Here is a 13,460-nt window from a genome sequence, read left to right on the forward strand (position 1 = left end):
AGTGCTAAAGTAAACAAGATATGTTAGAAGTATTACATTCGAATTCAGGGAATTTAATTATCTGTTAATCTAATGGAGATATTTCTCAAGGGATAAGTAAGGAGATAGTGATTTATAAAGGAGTATATATATAGGGAATTAAATGAAAAAGGGGTGTAAAGTGTGAATTATAAGTTGATAGGGGGTAAGGAAATGGTAGATAATGTTATGAAAAGATTGATTGATTTCGTAAAGTATACGTTTAATAACATTTGAAGAGGTTTAGGGTTATATTCTGAGTTATAGAATGATGGAATAAGAGATTGGGTATGGTTATAAGGTAATTAGAAATGGATTGGGTTCTTTGGGAAGTGAAAGCAAATCATTCATTACAAATTGCAATGGGATAAAGTAGAGAAAAGAGCATGAGAACATTGAAAGATATGTTCTTATCGATATGTGTAATGGAAATTCGAAGACGAATTTTCTTAAAAGAATGAGAGATTTGTAACATCCTCAATACCGGGTTAGTGACTAAATTGTAAGGTTTCAAAATTTGGTGATTTAAATTAGAATAATTGAGTGGTTTAAAGACTTATATGAGAAATGAGGTGTAAGATCAAATTGAAAAGAATGAGGAATGAAAGAATAGTATGGTCATTTGTAAAGAAAAGAAAAATATAATAATAATATATGGTATATATAGATACACGTGGAAGGAAGGAAACAAAGTTTAGAGGTTTCCAGAGTTCCATTCTTTTTCTTCTTCTTCTTCACGTGTGAAGCCAAGCAAAGGTGAGTTTTCTCTTGAGCTGATTATGTGCTGAAATTTAAGTTTAGTTTTGATTATTAGATGCTAAGTAAGATTAAGGAAAGATTAATTTGCTTTAAAACAACAAAATGAAGAGTTTATGAGGATTTAAAGATTTGAAGTTTTTGAATGAAATATCGAAATAAAGTTTATATTGAGAATTGGAAGTTGAATTTGACTTGTCATCAAGTTAATTAAGGGATAGGAAGTGTTAGAATAGGAATTTGAACATGTTGCAAAACTAGTATAATTTTTGCAATTACATAGGAATGACTAGATTTGAAGTTAAAGAAGTGATTAGGGAATAGAAATAAGTTTAAGTATGTGTATTAAAGTTAGGAGTATTAAAGGAAGTGAAAAAGGAAGGTTTAAGCTGAAATAAGGTGATTTTCGAGCTCAAAATGGGATTTCTGGGCTAGGGGAATCGGTACCCATTCAAGGGGAATCGATTCCCCCTCAAACGAATATGAATTTCCAGAATGCTAGAGGGGAATCGATAACCCCAGGGGAGGAACCGATTCCCCCATAATGAAAAAAAGAAGAAGAAAGAAGAGAGACTAAACTATTAATCCCTTAAATTGGTAGGCTATTAGAGGTTAATTTCAAGACTTAGGCATCTGATAATCATCTTGAAAATTATGCTTATGTAGATATTGAACGTGACTTTGATTCAAAGTAATCGAAGGGTTAGAATTGATTCAATTCAAACAAGGCTAAGGTGAGTGCATGTGCATAACATGATTATGTTAGTATATTCAGTTTTAGACTTGCGATAAGTCTAGATTTAATATCTTGATACATGATTCATTCAATATTATTAAATATGATATGAATTCATACCATATACATTATGGGATATACTATACATATTGTGGTAAGTCTATTTTTCAGATTAGAGCTTATATATGAATGAGTTACGAGATATCTATATTAGGTATATGAAGTGTGTGTGCTGTGTTTGTTATGGTTTATATGTATGAATGAGCATATGTATTGACATGTTACAGTATATATATATTATATGAGTTGTGTAAATAGGTAGATAAATGTGTTAAATATGTGAAATAGTTAAAATGATCAATATGATTTCATAAGAATATGAAATAAGAAGTATGAAAAGGACATAAGAAAGAATATGAAATATATAGAATATGAATATGAAATCATATGAGGGGTGACATGAATTATATGAAAAAAAAAATAAACTACGTGATTACAAATATATGAAAATATGCTAGTGTGATGGGACCTAGGAACTAGTATACGTGATATATATACATTTATATAAGTTATTGGATGAAAAATGAACAAGAGATAAAAGAGATGAAGGATAATACTATAGGAGTATGATAAAAACATAAATGATGACATGTATGTATGTATGTATGTATGTATGTATGCATGCATGTATGTATGTATGTATGTATGTATGTATGTATGTATGTATGTATGTATGTATGTATGTATGTATGTATGTATGTATGTATGTATGTATGTATGTATGTATGTATGTATGTATGTATGTATGTATGTATGTATGTATGTATGTATGTATGTATGTATGTATGTATGTATGTATGTATGTATGTATGTATGTATGTATGTATGTATGTATGTATGTATGTATGTATGTATGTATGTATGTATGTATGTATGTATGTATGTATGTATGTATGTATGTATGTATGTATGTATGTATGTATGTATGTATGTATGTATGTATGTATGTATGTATGTATGTATGTATGTATGTATGTATGTATGTAATGGTTATATGAAAAGGTATAGGTAATAAGATGATCATATGAACATGTGATAAAGAGCTATAGAAAAAGAAAAATGTGATATGATGTATGAATATGTAATAAGGTAAAACATAATGCCATGATATGAGTTATGAGAACTGTAAGTATAGTTGGTATGCCAAGAGTCGAAGAACTACCTATGTCTTTCGAGACATATGGACAGTATACCTATGTTCTAAGGAACATATGGATAGTTTACCTAGGTTCTTCGGGACCTATGGACAGTTACCGAGGATCTTTATGACCTCTGGATAGTTACCGAGGATCTATATGACCTCTGGATAGTTACCGAGGATCTTTATGACCTCTGGATAGTTACCGAGGATCTTTATGACCTCTGGATAGTTACCGAGGATCTTTATGACCTCCGGATAGTTACCGAGGATCTTTATGACCTCTGGATAGTTACCGAGGATCTTTATGACCTCTGGATAGTTCCGAGGATCTTTATGACCTCTGGATAGTTACCGAGGATCTTTATGACCTCTGGATAGGTCATTCGGAACATTCATTGAGCTGTGGTGACAGAATACGTGTGCACAACCTCATAATACTCGTATACCTTGGGTTCTCAATAGTGTATATGGGCTTAAATAAGACATAACGAGGATGTATATAATTGTATCTTAATATGGTATTATTATGATTTATATTGGCTCATATGTGGTATAATACATGATGGTATGATAGTATAATTGTGTTTGGATAGTAGATGACATGTTTATATTTTAGTAATTCTTTATTATGTAATTATGCCTCACTAAGTCTATGACTTAGCGTGTAAGTGTTTTTACACGTAGGTTTCGAAGAGCAGGAGAATCAAGAATAGGAATTTGCAGATCAACCTATCTCTACTCAGCGATCAGATCAGAAGTAAAGTCACAGTAGGTATTTTGTTGTATGTAGTGTGTTGGCATGTAAGAAAAATGGTAGTTACAAATGCTCTGATTAATTTTGTCTTGTTTTGGTTAACTCGTGTACAGTGACAATGTTATTTTAATAAAAGCTTTAAATTTCATTGGTTTTCGTTAAAAGTTTAAAGTTAGAAAAGTCAATGTGACACATCAGACTTGTATCCGGGTCGGATATGGGTTGAGGGTGTTACATTTAATGGTATCAGAGCTATGGTTTAGTCGATTCTCGGCATGAACCGGAGTCAAGAGTGTCTTAAGAAGTGTTCATGCCAACATGGTAGTAAGAACTTCTGATCTGATACGAGTAATGAGTATGTTGTTTAGCTGATAGAAATATTTGGTTATCTCTTATTAGATGTCAGGACAAGATAGCTCTCGGGGTGAAGCGAGAGATGATATATTAGCTGAAAGTAGTAATTCACCTGCCCTGGCCAGGCAAGGTGAAGAACATGCACCCTTTGGAGTGCCTGTACAAGATCAAAATGTATTCTTCAGGACGTTGGGCACTATTTTGACACGTTTCCAAACTCCTACATCCTCAACGCAGAGGATTAATATAGCCAAAGAGTTAAAGGGATTAGGAGCTCCAGAGTTCAAAGGTGAAGCCGAAGAAGGTCATGTTGTTGCGGACCTTTGGCTTAATGATGTAAAGATCATGTTAGAGGGACTCCACTGCTCTGATATGGAGAAACTAGATGGGATGGTCTCTTTGCTCCGTGGGCAAGCAAGAATCTGGTGGACGAATATTATTCATAGGATGCCAAATGATCAGAAAACATGGTATTTGTTTTTAGAAGAGTTTAAGCACAAGTATATAGGAGATCAGTTCATCAGGGAAATGAAGCAAGAATTCTTGAATTTGAAACAGCTGAATCGCACTGTGTATGAATATGAGTGTGAATTCAACAAGTTAAGTTGATTCGCGACCGAATTGATTCGGACAGAGAAAGAAGCATGTGAGTGGTTTGTTGAAGGACTACAACCAAGGCTAAAAGAGATGTTGATTGTTTTGAACTTGTCATCGTTTCAGGAAGTAGTAAATCGTGCTAAAGCTCTAGAAAGAGCTCAGAATGAGCAGTTTGGGGATCAGAAAGCTCAATCTTCTAAAAGAACGGGGGTTTCGTCAAGCTCTGTACCACCCAAGAGAGGTAGAGATTCTGGGTTCCAATACCAAGTAAGGTCTGAATCAGTGGTATCCTCTGCTAGAGGATCAAATCAGATGAGAGCTAGACAAACTCAATTAGGAAAGTCTGGTGATGGAAGAGCACAACAGAGACACTGTCAGATTTGTGAGAGATATCATGGTGGGGCATGTAGAGTTGAATCTGGAGCCTGTTTTTGATGTGGGGAAATAGGACATTTCATGAGAGATTGTCCATTGGGGACAAGAAAGCATGTGCAGTCGGAGCGATCTGCTTCGATATCCCAGAGAGGACGGGGTAGAGGTAGAGGAAGAAGTCAGACAGAATTTTCTACTCAACAGGAAATGCGCTCTACGGCTAGAGTATATAATCTCAATATCAGTGAAGACAATGAGGATCCAGAGATAATACCAGGTATCTTCTATTGTACAGTAAATGCTTTATGATATTAGTTGATATGAGCTTGTATAACCATATAAGAGTAGAGAATGGGTAAGAGAATTGAGGATTTAGTTAGAAGTCATTTTTTTTAGAAATAGTGTAGTGACAATTCCATTAAGGTACAGTGCTAAAGTAAACAAGATATGTTAGAAGTATTACATTCGAATTCAGGGAATTTAATTATCTGTTAATCTAATGGAGATATTTCTCAAGGGATAAGTAAGGAGATAGTGATTTATAAAGGAGTATATATATAGGGAATTAAATGAAAAAGGGGTGTAAAGTGTGAATTATAAGTTGATAGGGGGTAAGGAAATGGTAGATAATGTTATGAAAAGATTGATTGATTTCGTAAAGTATACGTTTAATAACATTTGAAGAGGTTTAGGGTTATGTTCTGAGTTATAGAATGATGGAATAAGAGATTGGGTATGGTTATAAGGTAATTAGAAATGGATTGGGTTCTTTGGGAAGTGAAAGCAAATCATTCATTACAAATTGCAATGGGATAAAGTAGAGAAAAGAGCATGAGAACATTGAAAGATATGTTCTTATCGATATGTGTAATGGAAATTCGAGGACGAATTTTCTTAAAAGGATGAGAGATTTGTAACATCCTCAATACCGGGTTAGTGACTAAATTGTAAGGTTTCAAAATTTGGTGATTTAAATTAGAATAATTGAGTGGTTTAAAGACTTATATGAGAAATGAGGTGTAAGATCAAATTGAAAAGAATGAGGAATGAAAGAATAGTATGGTCATTTGTAAAGAAAAGAAAAATATAATAATAATATATGGTATATATAGATACACGTGGAAGGAAGGAAACAAAGTTTAGAGGTTTCTAGAGTTCCATTCTTTTTCTTCTTCTTCTTCACGTGTGAAGCCAAGCAAAGGTGAGTTTTCTCTTGAGCTGATTATGTGCTGAAATTTAAGTTTAGTTTTGATTATTAGATGTTAAGTAAGATTAAGGAAAGATTAATTTGCTTTAAAACAACAAAATGAAGAGTTTATGAGGATTTAAAGATTTGAATTTTTTGAATGAAATATCGAAATAAAGTTTATATTGAGAATTGGAAGTTGAATTTGACTTGTCATCAAGTTAATTAAGGGATAGGAAGTGTTAGAATAGGAATTTGAACATGTTGCAAAACTAGTATAATTTTTGCAATTACATAGGAATGACTAGATTTGAAGTTAAAGAAGTGATTAGGGAATAGAAATAAGTTTAAGTATGTGTATTAAAGTTAGGAGTATTAAAGGAAGTGAAATAGGAAGGTTTAAGCTGAAATAAGGTGATTTTCGAGCTCAAAATGGGATTTCTGGGCTAGGGGAATCGGTACCCATTCAAGGGGAATCGATTCCCCCTCAAACGAATATGAATTTCCAGAATGCTAGAGGGGAATCGATACCCCCAGGGGGGGAACCGATTCCCCCATAATGAAAAAAAAAGAAGAAGAAAAAAGAGAGACAAAACTATTAATCCCTTAAATTGGTAGGCTATTAGAGGTTAATTTCAAGACTTAGGCATCTGATAATCATCTTGAAAATTATGCTTATGTAGATATTGAACGTGACTTTGCTTCAAAGTAATCGAATGGTTAGAATTGATTCAATTCAAACAAGGCTAAGGTGAGTGCATGTGCATAACATGATTATGTTAGTATATTCAGTTTTAGACTTGCGATAAGTCTAGATTTAATATCTTGATACATGATTCATTCAATATTATTAAATATGATATGAATTCATACCATATACATTATGGGATATACTATGCAGATTGTGGTAAGTCTATTTTCCAGATTAGAGCTTATATATGAATGAGTTACGAGATATCTATATTAGGTATATGAAGTGTGTGTTGTGTTTGTTATGGTTTATATGTATGAATGAGAATATGTATTGACATGTTACAGTATATATATATTATATGAGTTGTGTAAATAGGTAGATAAATGTGTTAAATATGTGAAATAGTTAAAATGATCAATATGATTTCATAAGAATATGAAATAAGAAGTATGAAAAGGACATAAGAAAGAATATGAAATATATAGAATATGAATATGAAATCATATGAGGGGTGACATGAATTATATGGAAAAAAAATAAACTACGTGATTACAAATATATGAAAATATGCTAGTGTGATGGGACCTAGGAACTAGTATACGTGATATATATACATTTATATAAGTTATTGGATGAAAAATGAACAAGAGATAAAAGAGATGAAGGATAATACTATAGGAGTATGATAAAAACATAAATGATGACATGTATGTATGTATGTATGTAATGGTTATATGAAAAGGTATAGGTAATAAGATGATCATATGAACATGTGATAAAGAGCTATAGAAAAAGAAAATGTGATATGATGTATGAATATGTAATAAGGTAAAAGACAATGCCATGATATGAGTTATGAGAACTGTAAGTATAGTTGGTATGCCAAGAGTCGAAGAACTACCTATGTCTTTCGAGACATATGGACAGTATACCTATGTTCTAAGGAATATATGGATAGTTTACCTAGGTTCTTCGGGACCTATGGACAGTTACCGAGGATCTTTATGACCTCTGGATAGTTACCGAGGATCTTTATGACCTCTGGATAGTTACCGAGGATCTTTATGACCTCTGGATAGTTACCGAGGATCTTTATGACCTCTGGATAGTTACCGAGGATCTTTATGACCTCTGGATAGTTACCGAGGATCTTTATGACCTCTGGATAGTTACCGAGGATCTTTATGACCTCTGGATAGTTACCGAGGATCTTTATGACCTCTGGATAGTTACCGAGGATCTTTATGACCTCTGGATAGTTACCGAGGATCTTTATGACCTCTGGATAGGTCATTCGGAACATTCATTGAGCTGTGGTGACAGAATACGTGTGCACAACCTCATAATACTCGTATACCTTGGGTTCTCAATAGTGTATATGGGCTTAAATAAGACATAACGAGGATGTATATAATTGTATCTTAATATGGTATTATTATGATTTATATTGGCTCATATGTGGTATAATACATGATGGTATGATAGTATAATTGTGTTTGGATAGTAGATGACCTGTTTATATTTTAGTAATTCTTTATTATGTAATTATGCCTCACTAAGTCTATGACTTAGCGTGTAAGTGTTTTTACACGTAGGTTTCGAAGAGCAGGAGAATCAAGAATAGAAATTTACAGATCAACCTATCTCTACTCAGCGATCAGATCAGAAGTAAAGTCACAGTAGGTATTTTGTTGTATGTAGTGTGTTGGCATGTAAGAAAATTGGTAGTTACAAATGCTCTGATTAGTTTTGTCTTGTTTTGGTTAACTCGTGTACAGTGACAATGTTATTTTAATAAAAGCTTTAAATTTCATTGGTTTTCGTTAAAAGTTTAAAGTTAGAAAAGTCAATGTGACACCTCAGACTTGTATCCGGGTCGGATACGGGTTGAGGGTGTTACATATTCGAATCATTGAAATGATTGAATTACTCTGGAAACTCTGAAATAACCAAGATAAACTTGAATACTAAATGACCTAAGTACCATCTATGACCTAGAATTAAGTGATGACTTGGATAAGTCTGAAAATACTGATGAACTTATATGTTGTACTGTCTATAAGAGTTATGAACCCCAAATTAAGCACATTGACATGTATTGATACCGTTGAAATACATAAATAAATTAAATACCATTGAACTACCTGCTCATCTCCCTAAGATCCATTCAACGATGATTCTGAATGTGGTCAGTTTAACTAGAGTAATCGATATTAAGAAGCGAATAATGGTGAAGTACCTCGGTCTGAATGATTGGCAAGTATCGCAGTGTTGGGATTGGATAGTTTAATTGAACTCGAAATCCTGATAATTCGATTTAAATCCTAAAGAATATAAGTTGTTGTTTCACTCTCATTGAGTTAAATTACTAGGAATTCTTCAAGAAGCTAAAATGTCTAAAATGCTTCTGATTTTGAATAATGGAATCACTCTTGTCATATCTGAAATCTCAAGTAACTCTGATATAAGAGATTCTGAATACCTTTATGATTACTTAGTGCCTCCGAAGAATATTTGGATACTATGATCTTGATAAATCACTTCCCGAATAACTAATGAATTTGTTAGCTATCAAACTCTCTTTGTATATGAACCTCGTTCTGAAATTCTATCAATTTGTATAAATTTTGTGGCTCCCTACTTGATAAATATCAAGTACCCCCGGAAAAATAACTGGATCATCTAGTGTGTTCCCTATGTGCTATATAATTGTTTTATCTGGTCTGAAATATGATTTACTGAAGTTATTGTTTTATTAAATGTTTTAACTATTCAATATTCTGATTTAATGATGTATTGGTTTATTGGTTATGAATTATGAATACCTGATATGTGTTGTCTAGTTATTTATTTTCACTGGAATATATAATCATTCTTGATTTATGGATCATGGAATTTACTGGTTACTACTTGAACTATTTTATTGGGACATTAACTAGGTAGGATGGAGTATGGAGGTTCAACTCTGATCAAGCTAATAATTCATTACGGTCTTAAGGTATTCATTAGGTAGGCTCTAAGGCCCTAAGGCACTCCCTTAGTATGAGAATTATATTTTGGTGTACAAATGGAGGACATTCATGTGATTTAAATAACTACATTGTTATTTTTACAACATTCTACTGGATTATGATTTTGATATTAAAGTTACCGCGCAATCTGATTTCTATTGGATATTGATGGGTAGGATTCTGGAGTATGGAGTATGTAGGTTTAGCTCTAATCAAGCTAGTAATTCCTTACGGACATAAAGAGACCCTTGGGTAGACCCATATGCCCCAATGTACTCCCTTAGGGTGGCTTATTTGCTGTGTGATTAAAGTAAGTCCTTATTGATGCAGTTATGGGGAAACTGCATATAGGTGTTCGGTTGGAGGGTATTACTGTGGTTTTAAATTATGCTTTGAACTACTATTTGTTAAAGGATTTGTACACATTTCTCCGTACTGTTGGAACACACTAGACATCCTATCATGATCTCCTCAACATGGTCATCTGAACGTTTCATCTGAACTGGAAGTTGTATGTCTTTTGCTTGAAGAAATATTAGTGAAATCGCAGTTCCTCACGAAAACATGTAGAAGTCTGAATCAATAAGTAAATTTTTATGTTTGTCAATTATTTGCATGTCCTTCAGCATCACTTGGTAATTCTGTATTACCGAGCTTCCCAAAGCTCATTCTTTTACTCTTCATTTCAGGTTAAAAGAATTGATCTAGTGCATTTATCGACATCTATAATGGGAGTTCATTTGGCTTGGGTTGAAGAGTACGGTACAAGGGTAAATAGGAGGCATGTAGGTCACATTTGATTCTTTTATACTGAGTCTGAAACTTGTATGGTTTTTAATTCTGTTTGTAATACATGAATGCTTTTTTTAACTTGTATTTTAATTTTAAATTGTTTTATGATTTTATGCGCTTTAACATAAATTTTAATTTTCCCCAGATTTTTATTATAGGTCACTCCGATGGCCCTAATGTGACACCTCAGATTGGATCGGGTCACCCTCATCGGTCTAAGGGTGTTATACTATGAGCTATGGCTATGGCCATATAGATATATCAATATATTATATACAATACAAATATACAATTACAAAATGATCTGACTTGAAGACCATCTATATTTGATAAGACCTGACTTGAAGTTCACCCAAAATTGATATTATTCGACCTGAATTTTATTCATCAATAATGTAACTTGATTTAAACGAGGTTCGACCCAAAGTTAATCTGATCTTGAATTAACCTGATATTAATTGATTCAGACCCGAACCGTTTTGACACGAACTGATATCAATCCGATCTGAAATTAACCCGATCCTAATCCGAATTGAGATTGATTTGAATTTAACCTGACAATGACTTGAATTTGAGTTATTTTGAACCTGACTTGACTCGAACCGAAGCATTGAATTGACCTGACATAATTTGTACTTGATTTGACCTAACCTTACATAATCCATACTTAATTTAACCTGACATTACCTGAAACCTAAATGATTACTTGATTTCACATCCATATCGATTTTTTAGTAAGGATAAAGTGGATGATATGATTTTTTAGTAAGGATAAAGTGGATGATATGATCTTAACAGTCAATTACTGTTTCGTTATATCTAAATTAGTTTGATAATAAAATTTCAAAACTTGCATATTAAAATAGATATATTAAAAAATTAAGGATTAAAATGAAAAAAATAATAAAATTGAATGATCAAAGAGAATATTTTGCCAAAGGAAAATCAAAGAATAATTTCGTCAAAACTTTTGTTCCAACCCTAAACCTAATATTGCATCGACTTTTCAATTACCTTGTGCCCACTACATACTTCTCAAACTACTCAAATTAACCCCTTCATGAAATTTGGGTTTAATTCAAAAGAAGAATTACTCCAGAAACAAGGAAATAGAAGGATTGTTAATTTCGTTGAGACTCCCGCACAATTAAGAAGGTAAGAAAACTACCCAAAGAATGTAGATTATTTTAATGGTTGCACACTGTGGGATTAGATAAGCCGTCTCCATCGCTATCTAACACCTAGATTTTTTAAGGTTTGGTTACACGCTTTAATACCAAGACAGCTCATCCTTTGATGGGCTCTTTTTCTTTTACTGTATCGGTGATTATGTAGTTTTTTCTTTTACTGTATCGGTGATTGTAACGTAGTTTTTGTTTACATAATTTTTAAATGTAATTGTTTGAAATTAAATTTTTGATAAGTATAATATTTATTTTAACCATTAAAATAATTCAACAAATTATGGTAAGAATCCTTTTCTTTGCAAATTTCTGTAACACCTAAATCTAATTTAGATTAAAAATAAATTATAATCAGATCAATCACTATAATCATAAATAAAATAATTGATAATTAGAATATATTTAAATTTAAACTAAAATAATTTTGGATAACAGTTTTTTATAAATTTTAAATCTAATATTAATCCTACCTTTAAGAAAGGAAAAATAATACTCTTAATGAGTCTAAAACTAATAATCTAAGAAAATATAAGAGAACAAAAATGAATAGTTTGATCAATCGACTGTTTGATAAATTTTGAATAGCACCTAGTCATTTATGCATAATAAGACTTAAAATATAATAAATCTGATTAAAAACTCATACATAATATTGATGTATAGTATTATAATTAAATTCTTAAATCTATGAAAAAAATACTGATTAGTGGCAATTTGTCCCACCAGCAATATCGAGCGTTTGCAAAGAAATTGACATCTAATAGTACAACTAACAAAAGCGCCTACGGCTAACCTAATTTTTACTTACCTCTTTTAATGATCATGAACGGACAACCTTAAACATAGATAATCTCGTAAAAATCTAGGTCAATGATTTTTTTTTTTTGAAAAAACATGTGACCCTTAAACTATTTTTTGTATTTAATACGACTTCAAACTTAGAAAAAGAATCTATTATGATTATTTAACTAATATTTTTTATCGTTAATTGTTACAATATTGACATGTCATTTTATAGACTGACGTGAAGATATATAATACTGACGTGATATTTAAAAATTTAAAGGTCACTTTAAAATAAAAATCCTATTTTAAGGACATATGATAGAATTAATTAAAAAAATGGATTTGAAATTTAAAGTGAAGTGATATAGTCATTCGTTTTAAATGTTACCCAAATTAAAATCAATAAATTAATATAATAAAAGACCTTGAATGAAACTAGAATTTTAGACTTAAATATGCAAAGGATTGAACGAAATCCTTAAAAAAAAGAAAATATTTGTTTAATTGAATGTTCCATGAATTCTCTTCTTTCTAGAATTCATGATGTCGTTCACTAAAATGATTAAAGAAAAAATAAGAATAAAAATCAAACGAGTTAGCTCAATTAATATTTTATTACAAAAAAGTGTATTTTGAATACATATTTTTAAACTTGAGAATTAAGGGTGTGAGCAACGAGGCGATGGCCGAAAAACCAGGGGATCATTGCATGCTATGCAGAGGGCTTATTATTCATTAATTTGTCGATGCTAACCATCAATGAGATTAATTTAAGTGATAAATAATTTGATATTATTTAAATAAATTGTAAATTTAAAATTTTGTATATATAAAAATTATTGTTAAAAGATACATTAAAATTAAGTATGCAATTTAAATCAATTTGAATTAATTAGAATGAAATAATGAAGAACTTGAAGGGAAAAAAAAATTGTGGATGCCATGTAAAAAGGACCAATTAAAGGTGGTCCTGGAGTGGGAAATAACTTTCATTCATTACAATCGTGGTCCCAAATTCC

The sequence above is a fragment of the Hibiscus syriacus genome, unplaced genomic scaffold (genome assembly GCF_006381635.1).
Source record: "Hibiscus syriacus cultivar Baekdansim isolate YM2019G1 unplaced genomic scaffold, ASM638163v2 tig00110319_pilon, whole genome shotgun sequence".
NCBI lineage: Eukaryota > Viridiplantae > Streptophyta > Magnoliopsida > Malvales > Malvaceae > Hibiscus > Hibiscus syriacus.